Here is a 16,031-nt window from a genome sequence, read left to right on the forward strand (position 1 = left end):
GAGCTCTCCTCATCTCCCCGTTATGCCCCTCACACCGGGCTTCTTTAATCTCCTCCAGCAAAGGTGACACTTGAGGCAGGCAGCCCAGCTTGCAACTGAACGGACCCCTCGCGGCTCCCAACACCACAATGCAGCCTCCCGCTAAGGTTTGCGAGCTCCGCCTAACTTTAGGAGGCCGCTGATCTGCGTGTACTCCTGTGAGCTGCTGGCCGGTCTGCCGCACAAGTGCAGTGTGTGGAAGGCTCTTTTGTTGATGTCTCCAGACGCAAATCCTGTGTTGGAAGTGGCGTGGGAGCTGCTGCTGGTAAGGAACAGCTTCGCCTCGCAAAGGGCACCTGCCTCCCTCCCTCCCTCTCTAGAGAGAGAGAGAGACGGGCTGTCAGAGATCTCTTTGGGCAGGATGAACGGTTCCTCGGATCCAAACAACCCACCGCCAGGATCCTTTCTGGGGTTCTATAATTGTACACGAAAAAGAGGGTTATGCACCTTCCCAACAAATCTTCCTCTACCGTGCAAGCCTGTATTTAAAACCTTGGGTCAGGGCGCCCCCTACGCGTGAGCGTGGGCAAGTACCTCGCCTGCCTACGAGCTTCTTAAATAAATAAGAGTGCGTGTGGCTTTTGAACTGCCCACAGACTGTCACAGAGAGAGAGAGGGGGGCGGGGTGGGGGAGAGAGAGAGAGAAATGCAGAGGCAGCAGCAGCAGTAGCAGCGGCGGCGGCATTGCTCCAACAAGCACTAGTCACTCCAGTCCCAGCAAGCGAGCAGGGGAGAGCCACACACCAACTCAGCCCAAGCCAAGCGGGCGCTAGGCTACCTAGGACTCTCCCTGTGACACCAGAGCACACAAACACACAAAGAGGGAGAGAGGAAAATATAAAAAAGGTAAGAAGCAGCGTCTCACTTATGCCATTTCCGTGGCAGACACCACGAGCTTTGCATTTGATTCTTTTCTGTCTAGATCTGTCTCAAATGTGGGGAAAGGATTAATTTTTTTTAAACAGCTCCAGTGGAGAAAGAATAGCAGATTTGGAGGTGCTTTAACACCCATCTCTCACCAGGCACGCTGTGAAGGGTTATATTCCTCGAAAGGGAGAGAACGTATGAATTCATGTGAGGCTCAAAAATGGATTAAAATCCAGTCCTTACATTTAAATGCCTGTTACCACGCTTTGGGGAGTGTGTGTGTGTGAGGGTGGGGGAACAGGGTGTTTGTAATACTGCGTAATTTTTAGTGGCTTGAATTTTAGTGGCTTGAAGGTTGCTTTAAACAACACATCTCCAAACCTACTCATGAAATGAAGCACATAGAGAAGAAAATGCATCCATGTTAAGAACATGGAGGGGAGGAGGCGAAGAGACACCATAGCGAGATAACATATAGCTGCTACAAGGGCAATGTCCTAGATTTGGAAGGATGGTTTTCTATTTTACCTGTGGGGCATTTTGGCTTTTGGAATAGGATGAGATAGGGAATGTGTTTGATTAAAATATAAATCTTGACGCAAACCCTCACTAACTGGGAGCTAGATCCTTTTAAATGGAAGCTCAGCCAGTTAACCTATTGTGGCTTTTAACAATGTGATTGTTCTTGATTAGGCAATAAAAGAGCTTGCTTATTGCTTTAACAATCACGGGTGTGCTTGAAAATGACAGCATACGCGGCAACAATTTTAATCCCCAGACTTGTCAATGCTTTATGCAAATTTTTGGAGGTTTAGCAGCGTTAGTTCTGTCTGGGCAGCAGCTAAAAAACCAGACGTCCCACCAGGGAAAAAAAAGAGCGAGAGAGAGAAAAAAAGGACCATCTCCTCTCCTAATGCAGCCTGTATTTCAGTAAATGTGCATGACTCCTAAACGCATTTTCCCCATGAATATGCATCGAATGCTTTCTCTCTACTCCAACAGATCTTTTTTTCCCAGTCAAAGCTACGTGTCCATGTAATTTTTTTTGCCTTATTTTCCTCCCTCCATCAACCCCTTTTGATGCAGGGAAGGATCACCTCACCACACACACAATATCTATTTACAATGAGAGACTCTCTCGCAACTAACTTCCAGATGTCTTTATTGTGTTTTAGTGACTAATACCAACACACACACACAATCCGTCCGCCACATCTGGTGGGTGTGAATAAGCCCCATGGTATTGGTTCTCTTTGCTAACAGAGCAATACTGCAGTGAAAATGAATGAAACTGTACTGTAATTACCTATTCCTTTGTCTTTGCCTCACGCATGCGCCGGAGAGCAGGGTGTGGAGAGAGGGACAAGTCAGAAAGATCTCTCCATCATTAATCACGCTCATATCAGAATCAATGGAACAAAGGCATTCAGAGATGTTGCAATATACACATGGAAGCCAGGATGTTTGTAGATTTAATCCCCATCACATTCCTCTCCCACGAGCTCAAATAATGTTTTAAAGAGCATAATATTTTGCTAGGATCTTAATTTTTTTTTATTGGAGAATTTAAAGGGGGAATAAATTGCACACCCCTCCAATTCCATGTAATTTTTTTATCCCGGTAACTACGCCATTGTTACACTAAGGAAAATTTTACTGGTTTATTTTTTAATGGTACTTAACCTATGTTTTGGGCGGGGGCAACCTTCTTGCCTCCCAAATTTTGATCAAGAAAAAGTGACCATGAAAAATGAGGTTGCGGGTTTTGCAGAATTCGCTATCATTGCAATGTAAGTCTTCTAGCAAAATGGCCTTTCGAGGTCTGTGCTGCAAATGGGGTAACCATGTTCGGCTGGCATGTCTCTCAATGTTCAGTTTCTTGTGGGAACTGCTGTCTGGACAGCTCGTAGACAAAGGGGTATTGTGTAGCAACACTAATGAGGCAGATCCATTTGTGAGTCCTCGTGGCTGAAGACGATTAAGTGGGTTTAATTTATCTACTGCAGTTAAAATCCACGTTAACGATCTTGTTTAAAAAAAAAAAGAAAAGGCCATGCTGTGGGGGAGGGGGACACTTGCTGTGACAGCTCCTACCAAGACTCCATCGAGAGGGAGACTCTCGTGGTTTTTAAGGCAGTCTCCTAAAGCACCTCCCTCTATTTTACTGAGATTTCCATGAGACATTTTCTCTCATTCAGATTGTCGCATCTTGGCAGCTGATCTGGTATTTCTCTTTCCACTCTCCTCCGAACACACTCTTGTCAAGGATTATGATGCAGGCTATGATTGTTTCCTGGTGGAAAACTCTTGGAGGTGGTGCAGATCTTGTAGGCTTTGTAAATTACGACTGTTTAGACGATGTGTCTACAGTTACAGAGCGAGTGGATCTGTATGATTAGCTTCTGCCAAAACGTGTTCTTTGTAGGCGACCCCCCCCCCAAAAGCCGCAGTCATTCACCAGACCGATCTTGGCTGTGGATTTTATTACCTCTCCTCAAACCTCACTTATGAGCATTGGCTGGAAATCTCACATTCCCAGGCCTTTTGTCCCCAATGGATGATTACCTCGTACTCTTTAATACTGTCATTAAGGGCACTTGGGGGGGGGGGGAAGCAGATGCACTGTCCATTATCAGAGCCTTTGAATTTGACTGGAGCCTGTGTACGCCTTGGAGTACAGACGCATCCCAGACACACTACCTGCGGGGCTGAACAGACTTCAGACACGCAGACGATTTTTAAGCACAACTGCTTCCCCCCTCCCACCTCCTCCAACAAAAGCCTCGCAGGAGAAGCAGCAGGAGGCTGGGGGCGTGGGTGGGGGGAGCTGTCAGTGAGGCTGCCGCGTCAGCTGCAGAGATGGAGTTTCCAGTAGAAGTACCTCTACCAGCAGCCTCTGTCAATTGGTTCTGGTGCTTAATATAGAGTGGGAGAAGGAGGGAGGAAAATACAACAATAATAATGAATTAATACAACTGGCTTTAAAAGGAGGTGGGAGTAGGGAGGGAGAAAAGGAACAAAGGTTCTTGCGTTTGCTGTCGCTCTATCGTTTCTTACAGGACAGGAACTTCCTATCAAGAAGATGCTTGATTTTATGATCTTCCTCCCTGCTGGATTAGTGAATGAGCAGTGTGTGTATGTAGGGGTTTCAGTTTCAGAGGGAGAATGTTAGCTACATTCCATGGTCTGGGGGAAAAAAAACAACCAAAAACACCCCATGCAGAGACAGGAAAATCATGGTGGTTCTTTCTCTTGGTGTGCCTTAATGTATAAAACAGCTGATTGTGTAATTCAGGGAATTTGTTAGTACATAGCTGCTGGAACTGCACACCACACAGCATTTTTGTATCTAACTGAACCCCTGAGAATATCATAATTGTATCCCATTAAAATAAAATCTAGGTTAAAACATGAGACTATTCAGTTCTGTTTTTTGTGTGCAGTAATTTTTCTGCCTTTGCTTGTTTTCCTATGGATTTAAACGTGTTTTGTTTAAACAGTGTGTCAGCAAGATAAGTTAAGTGATATGTTATCCCTGTTAACTATTTCTGAAATGAAGATTTCAGTTTTTATCCTCCCACATACCTTGAAAATGTAACCCTGAAATTACATAAGGAGCATGCACTCCTTATGAATTTTGAACCTTCCTAAATCTCCATGAAAATATTTGTGTATAATCACCTTTAAACATGAAGCCACTGGAATAAATTGTATTATCTAACTAATGCTTCATGTATTTGTCCTATCTTCCATTTGTGGATTTTCCCCTAATACAACTAGTCCTGAAAACCTGCAACAGAGTGTTCTGCATGCTGGACAACTTTTAGTCTGAAAAATACCATTCTGTGACTGTAAAACAGAGCCATTTTTTATTGGACACATCTTTACTGAAAACACCAGTATTACAAAAACCTTTCCTGCAGAACTTCCCCATCTCAACTTGTCTTTATCTCTTTAGCAAGATTACTTCCGGCTTAGTGGCTAAATCAGCTGATGAGACAGTTATCAACTATTTATACAATTAAGACTAACATACACTAATCAAACTTGCATTTCATAGGCCCAATATAGATATGTAGGATATCCTTTAATCAGTGTAGTTTCATTGCACTTTGGATGCTGAATCTTTTGATTTACCTAGAATATTTGTTCTTGTATCCAGTCTTATTACAGATGTATGAATTTATAGGCATTAATAAATATGAATTAGTAAATTAAATAATGTGTGAGAAGTAACATCTAAAAATGAACTGCAGCACCAAATGGCTTAGATTCTTTAATATACTGGAGACTACTCTGGTAACTGATGCAACGATCTTGGCTTTACTGGTCTTATCAGACAAAATTCCTTGAGATGTGCATAATGCTAGTTGCTCAGGTTTATTAGACATTAGAAACATCAGTGTTCATATTACATAATTAATCAGGAAAGCTATATTTTGAAGAAGAGTTAAGACAGGCTCCGAAATCCATATTCATTCTTGGGCATCCATTTGGCCTTGAGGAGCTGGATCTTGGTTTAGGTCTCTAGATACTACTGTAATTTCTTCTATACTTCCTAAATCTAAAGACTAGATCTTAGTTTCTCAAGCAGGAAAATGGGCAGTAGTAATTGTTCAGATACAAAGAAGTGATGACTACTTAGTTTTTTCAAAATCATTCTCTCTTCCCTTCCCTGCACAAAGAAGAGAGAGAGGAGGACCATAAAGGACCAAGACAGATCCAAAGTGTAGATGTGATGGAATAGTTTCTTCCTTGATCAGAGTTTGAGAAACAGAATACTAAGGGGGAGACTCTGACAAGGAATAAGCCAACAAATCAGTGTGAATAGGAGTGAGCCAACAACCAGAGAAGTCAAAGAAGTAATTCCTGAAAGCATTAAAGCCCTGAAAATAGAAACCATATGCAACATAATGGAAGCTTAATGAATTAGGAAATACTTTCAAGACAAAATATTTAAAAAGTTTCTTATGGAGAATGAAAAGAACTTAAGATTCATGTCTAGCCTACAGCATTTTAACATCTTGCTAATCATAACTTTCTTGCTCAAAATAGTGATGCCAAGTAAGCATCTTTTTTCAAAATGGAGAAACTTGGTTAGTAGAAACATGTAGATGTTGGTTTTCTGATGTAAAACTCATAACAATTTTTAAAATTGAAACTGATAATGTTTGGGAAAATGTGCACTATTCATATATGTAAAGGGATTTGTATAATAATTGGTGATTTGGTAGATTTTGAGAATTGCCCACTTCCCACAGGATGTCTATAAAAATTTTTTTCAGCACATCAGTAGATATAAAGAGAACTAATTTTCAACATGTGACATAGTCAGAATTTTCCTGAGAGCAAGATGTGTAGTAATTCCTACCTCAAATATGATTGAATGGACTTTAATTCTGGGGAAACAGTTTTAATAACAAAATCCTTCTAATTTAGATTTGCCTTCTTATCTAAGTACTGTCTTCTGATCTGTTTGGTACACTGCTCTGCAAAATGGACCTAGCTAGCTTGCATACATATATTATCCAACTTTCTTCTAGGTTGCAGACTGCTGTGTACCTTCACCATAACTGAAAGCCATATGGCACTGTCACTTATATGCTACATAGTTTGAATTTTAAGCTGGCAACATAAGTGTCACATGATTTATGTGAGAATATCCTGCTGATCCCGGGATTTTTCATTTTAGTTGTGTCCACCACATAGGAAGTTGGATATCCTTTTGTAACTAACTCTATGTGAATTTCTCCTCTAGCTATTCAGAGAACAGCACCCATTTGGTGCTGCATACCATGGGCTCTGGCCAAGTGAATTTCAATATTAATTAATTATAGGCATAATCTCAAGGGACTCAGCACTAACACTGAAACTTTTAAATGTAATAAAATAATCAGATTTTCACCTCCCCTCTTCCCTCATTCTACAGGTATCTCATTACAGAATAATTACTTATAATGTGTTAGAATAACAACTATAGTGACTTTACTTGCTCTGAATAGGAGATACTTTAATGCTCCATTGAAGCATAACTCTCAACTACTGGCAAAAGTCAAGTGGCTACAATATAAATCCTGTAAAGTTTCTTTAACAAGGATTCATTTTAATGGCAAAAACATGTGCCATCAGCACCAAGTGAAAAATAGAAGTTGCTTTATGTGAAAGTAGTAAATTCAGTGACTAATATCCAGGTTACATTTAAGTGAACCCTAAAATACTCAAAGGGAGGACTCTTTTGGTTGCGTAAGGCCTTATACCTTCACAGAAAATTCTAAATTGACAGTTGTAACTCTTCCTTTTATTTAATTGATGCCTTGATGGAAAAAGTAGAAATAGGGGCCTGTGTTCAACATTATATGTTGGAATTACTGACAAGTTTAGAATCAAATTAGTATTCAAACAGCAAGGTGCAATATGTGATCACATTCTAGACAAAGCTAAAATGGCTACGGGGCACAGAGGGCAAACAAAACAAATCTACAGACACAACGGACTAACAATAACAGGGCTGCTACACATCTCTCCTTACTATCGGACTACTTAGTAAATATGCAGAATGTGATCACCAACTGGGAGGTAGAAATGCAGAGCATTATGAATGGGTAGTCAGCATGCCAGAGACTGAAACCAAATCACAGCACCCAGATCCATCTCGTCTGTCCCAGATACCCAGGAGTGCAAGAGACGTACTTCTTCAAACTCTCAGAAATAATAACACTTCCTCAAAGCAGAGAAGAGTATAATTGTGGGAGAAAGCACAATAGAATAGAGTAAATTGCTACTGAACTGGCAATGGACATTGACCAAAAAAGAGAGGACAATTCACTATTGTTATTAAGGGCTTTACTGGGCAAATGTTTGATGTACTGAGGAATTGCACACAAATACCTCAAAGCAATTTTTTTTGTTTTGCTGACCGGGAAATGTATGCAACTATTGGCAGATGTGTGTGTTAGTTGATTACTGCTGTGAATGACTTATTTGCTCCATGCTTGTTCTGAGGGGAGGAAAATTACACTGGATAGGGAGGAAGGAGAGAATGGGCAGAGGGGAAAGCAGTCCCTCTGGGAATCTCACCTTCTCCTAATGTGACTGAGGTAAATGGGGACGACCTAGTTAATAGCTGCTCTAACAGTATGGCTCTGTGTGCAGACTGAAGCTGGCAGGGTAGGGGCATCCTACTTAGAGCAGCATCAGTTAGTTCTGTGCACGCACTCACATCAGAGTAGGCATGGCCCATGCTGCCACTGCTGGGAATATGTGCCTGGCTGTGGCATGGGCTAGAGTTTCCTGTGGATCTCTGCTTTTTTCTCTTTTTCTTCATGTCTGCCAGCTTACTGGGATGCATTTTCTGTTTTGCTTCAAAGACTGGAAATAAAGATCCTGTCTCTTTATACAGCTACTTAGTCTCTGCCATAATCTAAGAGGGAGGATGGAGATGGGAGCATGCTGCTGACTAATCATTTGCAGTGTGCATGCAATCACTTTGGCCGGGACTGTCCTTTCATAGGTTTCTTCACTACCAATGCTGAAAGGGTGGTGATGTGGTGTAGTGCTGCCTTGTGGCATTCTCTCTTTCCCTGTCACATTGCAGAAGCTCTTCTATGATTCTGCACAGAAGCTGCTTGACTAGGTTTGTGGAGAGATGTCTTGGGGCAGTAAAGAGCAGGTCACTGGTCATATCCCATGTTCTCTGTGGACTGGCTAGATTTTGGTGTCAGATTTAATGCAACTGTTAATGGCATTAACACTCTGCCTTCCTTCCATGATTTCTACTGAGCACCTCCAGGGGGCCTAGCCAATGGCATCATGGCACTTCCAGAGCCATGTTGCCAGAATGAAGAGCGTGCAGCTGAGCAGTTTGGAGATACAAGTCATCCATGTAGATGATTTATCTCTATGGATCTGGTATTGTCCTTTCTGTGGATATGAGAGTCTGGGAGGCCTGGTCCCCTTCTTACGCCACATTCCTACCTCCAGAAAGATTTCTTCCATATTAAAGGGGCAATTTACAGTTTAGAGATCTCAGTAGGATCACCCACAAAAAACCTGGAATCTAGCTTGTGTGAATATATTACTTTAGTAGAGGGCTTCCTGTAAATGCTGTCTCTTGCTTCTTAGGATGCAGGAGTTGAGGAACATCACATCATCTCAGAATAGAAAGCTGGAAGATCCAATTTTAAGCCCAATTGCCCCACCTTAATTGCACTGTCCCAATGAACAATATATTTTTCAGAACTGACGTCAGTAATTGCTGGCAGGCTCAGTCAAGTACTGTAGTTCACTAGAAGGTATTCAAGAGTTCTGTTCATAGAACATTGAATAAAGTCACTAGAATAGCTTCAGAAAATGAACAGCACAGTAGTTTTTTTTCATAGGCATTTGAGTAATTATTAGGTCATAGAAAGTTCAGCTGTCAATGCTCTTCTCTAGATGAGTCACGTACTGACAGATATATAAACAAACTATTGATAGTTATGGAAAGAGAAGTGTGGAGTTCCGCATAGCAACTCAAACTTTGCTGAACTGTGTACAGTATTGACACAGTCCTTTAAGGCATGACATCTAAGCTCTTGTGGTAATGGGTCACTTCCCGCAGTTGGTAGTTTGTTTCCAAGTGCTCAAACTTTGCTGCATAACATTTAAAGGTATTTCTTTGTGTGAACTTCTCTTTTAATAGTACTGTCACCAAGCAATGTAGCCAAGCACAAACATCTCCAGGTTAACAAACCACTAGACATTTCTGTAAAGTCTCTCTTGTATAGCTGCTATAAGAGCATTGTGGAGTTAGACTTGGGCCCAAATGTTCCCCTTTGTTTGGAGCCAATATGTGGAAGCAGCTCAAAAGTTGGGGGGAAGGAGTGGAGTTTATATTGCATGTTCCTCCACAGCTATTTGGGAATAAAGTTGGTTATGTGGGCCAAGAAGTTGAATAGCTCTCTAGTCACCCCCCCCCCCCCAAAGGAAGAAAAAAATTCCCCCAAACAACCTGAATCCTGTAAAAGGACAGGAACTGCAATCCAGAGGAACTCCAGTAAAGAAATACACTGGGGAACCCTGACAGTGTCTCCATAGGCTGATAATAGAAATGTTTCCTTCAGCAGCTTCCCCGAACTTTCTGTAAAGAGCTCTCTTTGGCATGAAAGCTCAGGCTTCCTCCTAGTTAAAGGATAACGTCTTAGGTAAAGTGTGTGCCAGAGTGTCATGCTTCACAAAAATTTGTTCTGTGGCGATATGCCTTGGTCTTCCCACCCACCCAACTACCATATACTTTGTGGCAGAATGGTGATGTTTTTGTACATATGAAGACCAATGCATTTTTATTTAAAATATTCATTGGTCTTCAACAAAACCTAGGTGCCCATGACTTTTTAAAACATTTGAAAAGGCTGGGTGGTTAATCTTGGAGTTACTACTACTAATAAAGAGCTTCATGAAGTCTCTAGCAACTATAAATTCTTCAGGAATGTGTAACCTACTCTCTAAACTCCATAAAACTAAGTAGCTCTTCTTTAAGGAGCTTACAGCAGACATTTTATCAACATGCTGAACAGAGCCCAACAGCAGTTCTGAAAGAAATTGATTGCCTCTGAGTGGTAAGGTTGTAAGTCTGCAGGCTTTGCTGGCAGAGCTTACAATGCCTGCTGGTGCAACCCATCCTATGGCTCCCTGTGCAAGGTGCTGACCACCATGGATGTTACAAGGTACTCTGATTTTATCTACAGAGTTCCTTCTCAAAGTCTACACACTCTATAGTGATCATGAGAGTAGGGCAAATAACTGATTTTTTTTCAGTTTGTTGGCAATTTCAGAAAAATCAAAAACAATTTGTTCTGGGATAGACCGAACACAAACATATTTTAAAATTTTTTGGCAAATTGAAAAGTTGAGAAGTTCATTTTGTGGTGAACAAAACATTTTGTTCAGCTCAAAATGAAACCCTTTTCAAGCTTTTTTTTTACATTTTTTAAAAAAACTTTAAAATAAAATTAAACAAAATTTCAAAATGAAAAGTTGTTTCATACCAAAAATCAAAATGTGTTTTGTTTTGAAAATGTCAAAGTGAAAAAGTATTGGATTTTTTTTAAAACGAACAGTTCAGTGAAACTTACATGAATTCATGAAATATTCACTATCACCAAATCTGCTTTAAAAAAAAAAATTTGGTAAGTAAAATTTTGTTGGGCTCCATTGACCACTTCAGAGTCCTTTCAACTCTTGCAGAGCTGGGCCTGTGGACCTTTTCCTGTTTATGTGACGCACTTGCTACAAATGAAAGAACCACATGTGCCAAAATAGGCTCAGGTTTTACTGTCTCCCCAGAAGGGTGGGGAGGAGGAGACAGCAGCCAGCGGTTGTGTAGAATGTAATAAGATGTTGTTGTTTATAGTAAACAAAATGGACAGCTTTTCTTGTATAACATTAATATACTTGTATATCCATGTGACAGGCAGGGATATGGGATTAGAGCTGTTAGTTTATGGAACCTTAATTCTGATTTCATTTCCATTCTAAACTCTAAACAAGAGTTGTTAGATCATAGTAGTAAGTGTGTGTGCGTTAACGTCTAACTCAATTCTTTAGGTTATGATATTGTCAACGTAAATGCTTTAAATTTCATTTAAGAGCAAGCTAACACTTCTAACAAAATGTAGAAATCTTTCACCCCTTCAATCAGCATAAAGGTTTCTGCATCTCTAATCTTTTAGAATTTGAGGACATGTTAATTGTGAGTAATCCTTACTGATTGAAGATGTTCAGGGAACAGCATTTTGATTTTTTTCCTTCCCTTTCTAAAACTGATTTTGGTTTTTAAGGGTAACGTGGTGGCTTGCCTATACCGACACTTTCTAATTTCCAGAACAATCAGACCTCTGTGATTCTTGTGGTGTATTAGACACATCGCTGAATTAGTGCATATATATCGCGATGAATGGCAATTGCTTTCCAAAGTGCCTGTGTAGTGGGAATTGACATCATATTACAATGGGTATGGGTTGTTTGGCAAGCTTGTTCAGGGTAGCTATTAAGTAAAGGGCTCCATCCTGTTTGCCTTATATTGCTTGCACTAAAGCAGATAGCACACTTTCTTTGGATTTGTTTTAACTGCTTGAAACTGCCATCGTGCTTGATTAGAGTACAGCATCTATAGATGATGGGTGACATTTGCATGACTGCTCTGAGAATTCATTATGAATGCTGTCTAGACAAATGCCGTGCTTGGGCCAAATGAATTCATGATGGCAAACTTCTACAGTAAACATTTCCCAGCTACTTCTGATTGAGATAAATAAACTGAAGATAGAAGGCAAAATTCTGATTTCAGTTACAATCTTGCGACCACGTTGGCTTCAGTGCGATTGTTCCCAAGCATAGCACTTGGTCCAGCATGCTTGGCATTGTCTGCTGTGGTAAATCAGAGAGTCAGTAGCAATGTCGGATGAATACTTGCATCGTATAGTAAACCTGATGGTTAACAATTAAAAAAGAAATACTGTACATGCTTTGGCAAACTTTAATTAAACCAGCTTTGTGATTCTGGTCCCTGATTTAATTAGCTGGGGAGGCAGTTAAATATAATCCTGTGATTCTGGACTACTTTAACTGGCTCCCCAGCTAGTTAAATCCACTTGCAGTTCCTAAGAGACTTAGTTGTCAACGTTAAATATCAAAGGTTTAGAACACTTCCTAGCTAATTTTACTGCACGTTTGCCAGAAATACAAATGTGCCACTTTTATCTTAAATATTGCATCTAGCACTCTTGTAAAAGTGCTTTACAAAAGCTGGTAGGTATTTTCCCTGTTCTCTGGGTGGAGAAACTAGCAAATAATTGTATTTCCAGTTACTGACTGGTATTATGGCTTCCATCATTTGAGAGGATGCACGCAGCCTTAAGACTTCCTAGTGTGGACTCTGCACAGAATAGGTTAAGCTCCAAATCTGAGGTAGATTCTGTCCCCCTCCCACATTCAATTTAATCAAATTTAACTGATTAATACGGGGTGTAAGGCAGTGCGAAAGGTAGAGAGTAATTTGTGAGAGAGTTCAAGTAATTCAAAATTATCTTTAAATTTGATTTATAAACTCTCTTGGTGAGATATAGACATTCCCCTATGATGGGCCAGATACTCTGCTTTGCTAACAGCTCTTTGCACCACCAGGAACGCGCAAAGGAATCTTAAATCTGTCCAAAATGAGCAGCTGAGGATTCCTCTGGCTTGTTTTTGCTATTTAATATTCAAAATGTGTTACTTAGTTGTGATGGGTCACAAGCCACATGAAACAGAAGTGTTGTCCTAATGCATGAACATGCAAATGTGTCTGATGCAAACACACGGGTGACTCTGGTGTTTGAGAACTTTTGAGTTATCAACTTGCTCTAATGTTCACAGAACTTCAGGCACAATTGAAGAAAGCGTGGGTGAAGTAAATTAACTTTACAAATTGAATGACCATCGGTAAAATTTTCAAAAGCACATAAGCCCCATTTTCAAAAGTTCCTGAGGCACTTAGGCCCCTAAGTCTCATTTCAAATCAATGGAATTTAGTGTCTGAAGTCACTTAGGTGCCATTGAAAAATTTTACACCATCACACATTGGACCCCAGAATGAAGTCTAGTATTGTACACTTGTGCAGTGTTGACTTGAAAGGGCAACAATAGCATACACTGTAGCCTAAACTATAGGCTGCAGAAATGTATTCTTGGGATGGTCCATAGAGCAACAAGAGAATTAAACGATACACAAAGATTTGCAACACATGGTTGGTCAAAATTAATAGTGTCATAAGAATAGTTTTGAAGATTGAGCCTGGTACAGGTTTTGACTAAGCCTAAAGAAATCCCCCGTTTGTGTTTTTAAATTGTTTGAACAGGCTCAATGCTTGGCAGAACAAACACCGTTTTCTGTGCAGGTAAGTGGCTGAAGTGATATTTCCAGTCGCATACCACAGGCTAACCATGCTGCAGCTGCACAGCACTACACAATTGACAAAAATTGTAAACCTTTTGCCCCTGAAGTAGACCTGATATTTATTTAATTTCCGTACCTGCCCTTGTTTGCTTACTGGAAATTTGCAGCATGCTGTTAAACATTTACAGGATTCACATGGTATAAGAAAGCAAAGATTCTTGTGCATTTGCCAATGTCTTAGTTTCACTGGAGGTGGGAAGTGTTCACCTATATGCCAGTTTCTAACAACGAAAATATTAAGCTGTCTAGTCTCTGAGGCATGCACAAAAGAGTTGTGATAGGATTACTTCCATGTATTAGGGCTACTAATTTGACTGTAAAGATTGCATTCAGATCCATATGTATGTGTGTCTGGGGCGGGGGGAGAGAAATAGAAGACGCTACGGGCTTGACCTTGATTTTATTTATGCCATTGTAAGTCATGATTATTCCCATTGAAGCCAGTTGAGTTATACCAGTATAAACAAGTGCAAATAAAATCAAAATGAGGTCTCAGAGTTACAGTTGAATTTTGGATGAATAGAAAGAAACTGTCTGAAATAGTCACTGGGCATGCTCAGTACTGATATGAGTACAAAATATATTCGTTTGTTTGTAACCACAATATACAGACACTTTCAATAAAGCTAAAGAAAAAGAAACTTGCTTATCTTCATCCAACACACTGACTCCTGTGCATTTTTCTCTTCTCCCTCCCCCACAATATTTATTTTAATGGATTGACTCTTTGCACAAAAGGTTCCTACATTAACTTGTAACAGGACAGTCTCTAGTAGGTTCAAATATACTAGCTCTGTTCATGGTCCTTCATTTATTCCAGTACACTAAATGCAAAGTCAAAGAAAAACTGATATAGTAGTCCAATACTGATTCCATTGAAGTTAGGGTCAAAAGTCTCATTGATGACAGCAGAAGCAAGGTTGGCTCCTTTATCTCTAGAGGACACCTATCTGTAGCAATGCAATTGCGCCATGATGGGCAGTTAGGTCAGGAAAAGCCATAACTTAGAACAAAGCTGCTGTAGGACGGGATTCTTCTGATCAGTGGCAAAAGTCTCCTGCATCATGCCCACACAGTCACTTCCTAGTATTAGAGTTGAAGGCCCATATAACGGGTATAAAGGGGCTGTAGGGCACACATAAACCCCTTCCTCTCAAATACTCCAGTGCAGGGGGCCTGTATACTAGGAACAGAGGTGATGGTGATGTGTATTGAAGGAAGGGGAGTGTATAGCAGGAGAATAGGGGGTGTGGGCAGGGTAATCCACATCGCTGCAATAGACTTCTGCACAGAGGCCATTGAAGCAGGGGTGCGTGTTAGATTAGCCTCAGGGCTGCTCTAGCTTGCGCCTGGGGCTGCCTCAACCTCCTGTGACTAGAGTGGGTGACATTGTTTGCCTGAAACTTTTTTTGCTGAAAAATGCAGATTTGGGTTGACTGAAACAGTTCACAAAGCCATGTTGGTTTCCGCTATTATTATTATTATTACCTAAGCAAACAGAAATGGTTTGACATTTCTGAAATAAACCATTTAGCTTTTTTTAGGCTACATTCACAAGGAAACTTAAGCACCACTGACATTCACAAAATAAGGGTTGTGGTGGTAGTGCCCTGTAGCCCAATGGTTAGTGCACCTAGCTGGGAGTGGGGAAACCCAGGTTTGAATCCCAACTCTGGAGCCAGGAACTTGGACTCAGATTTGCCACCTGCTAGATGAATGCCCTAACCATCAGACTATTGGGCATTCTGGGGGTATTTGGGTATTCTGGGGTCAGCTGCTCTCAATGTCTCCTGTTGAAGCTATTCCACTTTGTATAAATGTTCATTGGAACTGGAACCTGTCCTGTCCAAGGCTATTGTCGTCATTGTCTGTCTATCTGTCTCTCTCCCTCTGGATCAATAAATATTGAAGTATTTCATGCTTCAGTAGGAGTGATGAAAAGAGATCTGTCCCAGAATATCCAATATCCCACTGATTTGGGCACTCACCTGGAAGTGGGGGGAGTTCTGAGTTCAAATACTTCCTCCAGAGTGGGGATTCAAACCTGGGTTTCCCACATGCAAGGTGAGTGCCCAACACTTGGGTGATAGGGTATAGTGGGGGCACCATTTTGTGAATGCCAGGGGTTCCTAAATCTCCTTGGCAGTCCGAC

The 16,031-nt window shown here is 40.9% G+C and overlaps 1 protein-coding gene across 1 annotated transcript in view; it reads left to right on the forward strand.

Moving 5' to 3' along the window:
* The first annotated feature begins 686 nt into the window (after positions 1-686).
* The window catches only part of BASP1 (brain abundant membrane attached signal protein 1), a 67,678-nt gene continuing 52,333 nt past the window's right edge, over positions 687-16,031 (forward strand). Inside the window, exon 1 of the mRNA XM_024218987.2 lies at positions 687-885. The gene's annotated coding sequence lies outside the window, so the exon portion shown is untranslated. The remainder of the gene's footprint in view (positions 886-16,031) is intronic.

This window comes from Terrapene carolina, unplaced genomic scaffold (assembly GCF_002925995.2).
Source record: "Terrapene carolina triunguis isolate 2854851 unplaced genomic scaffold, T_m_triunguis-2.0 Scaffold48, whole genome shotgun sequence".
Classification (NCBI taxonomy): Eukaryota; Metazoa; Chordata; order Testudines; family Emydidae; genus Terrapene; species Terrapene triunguis.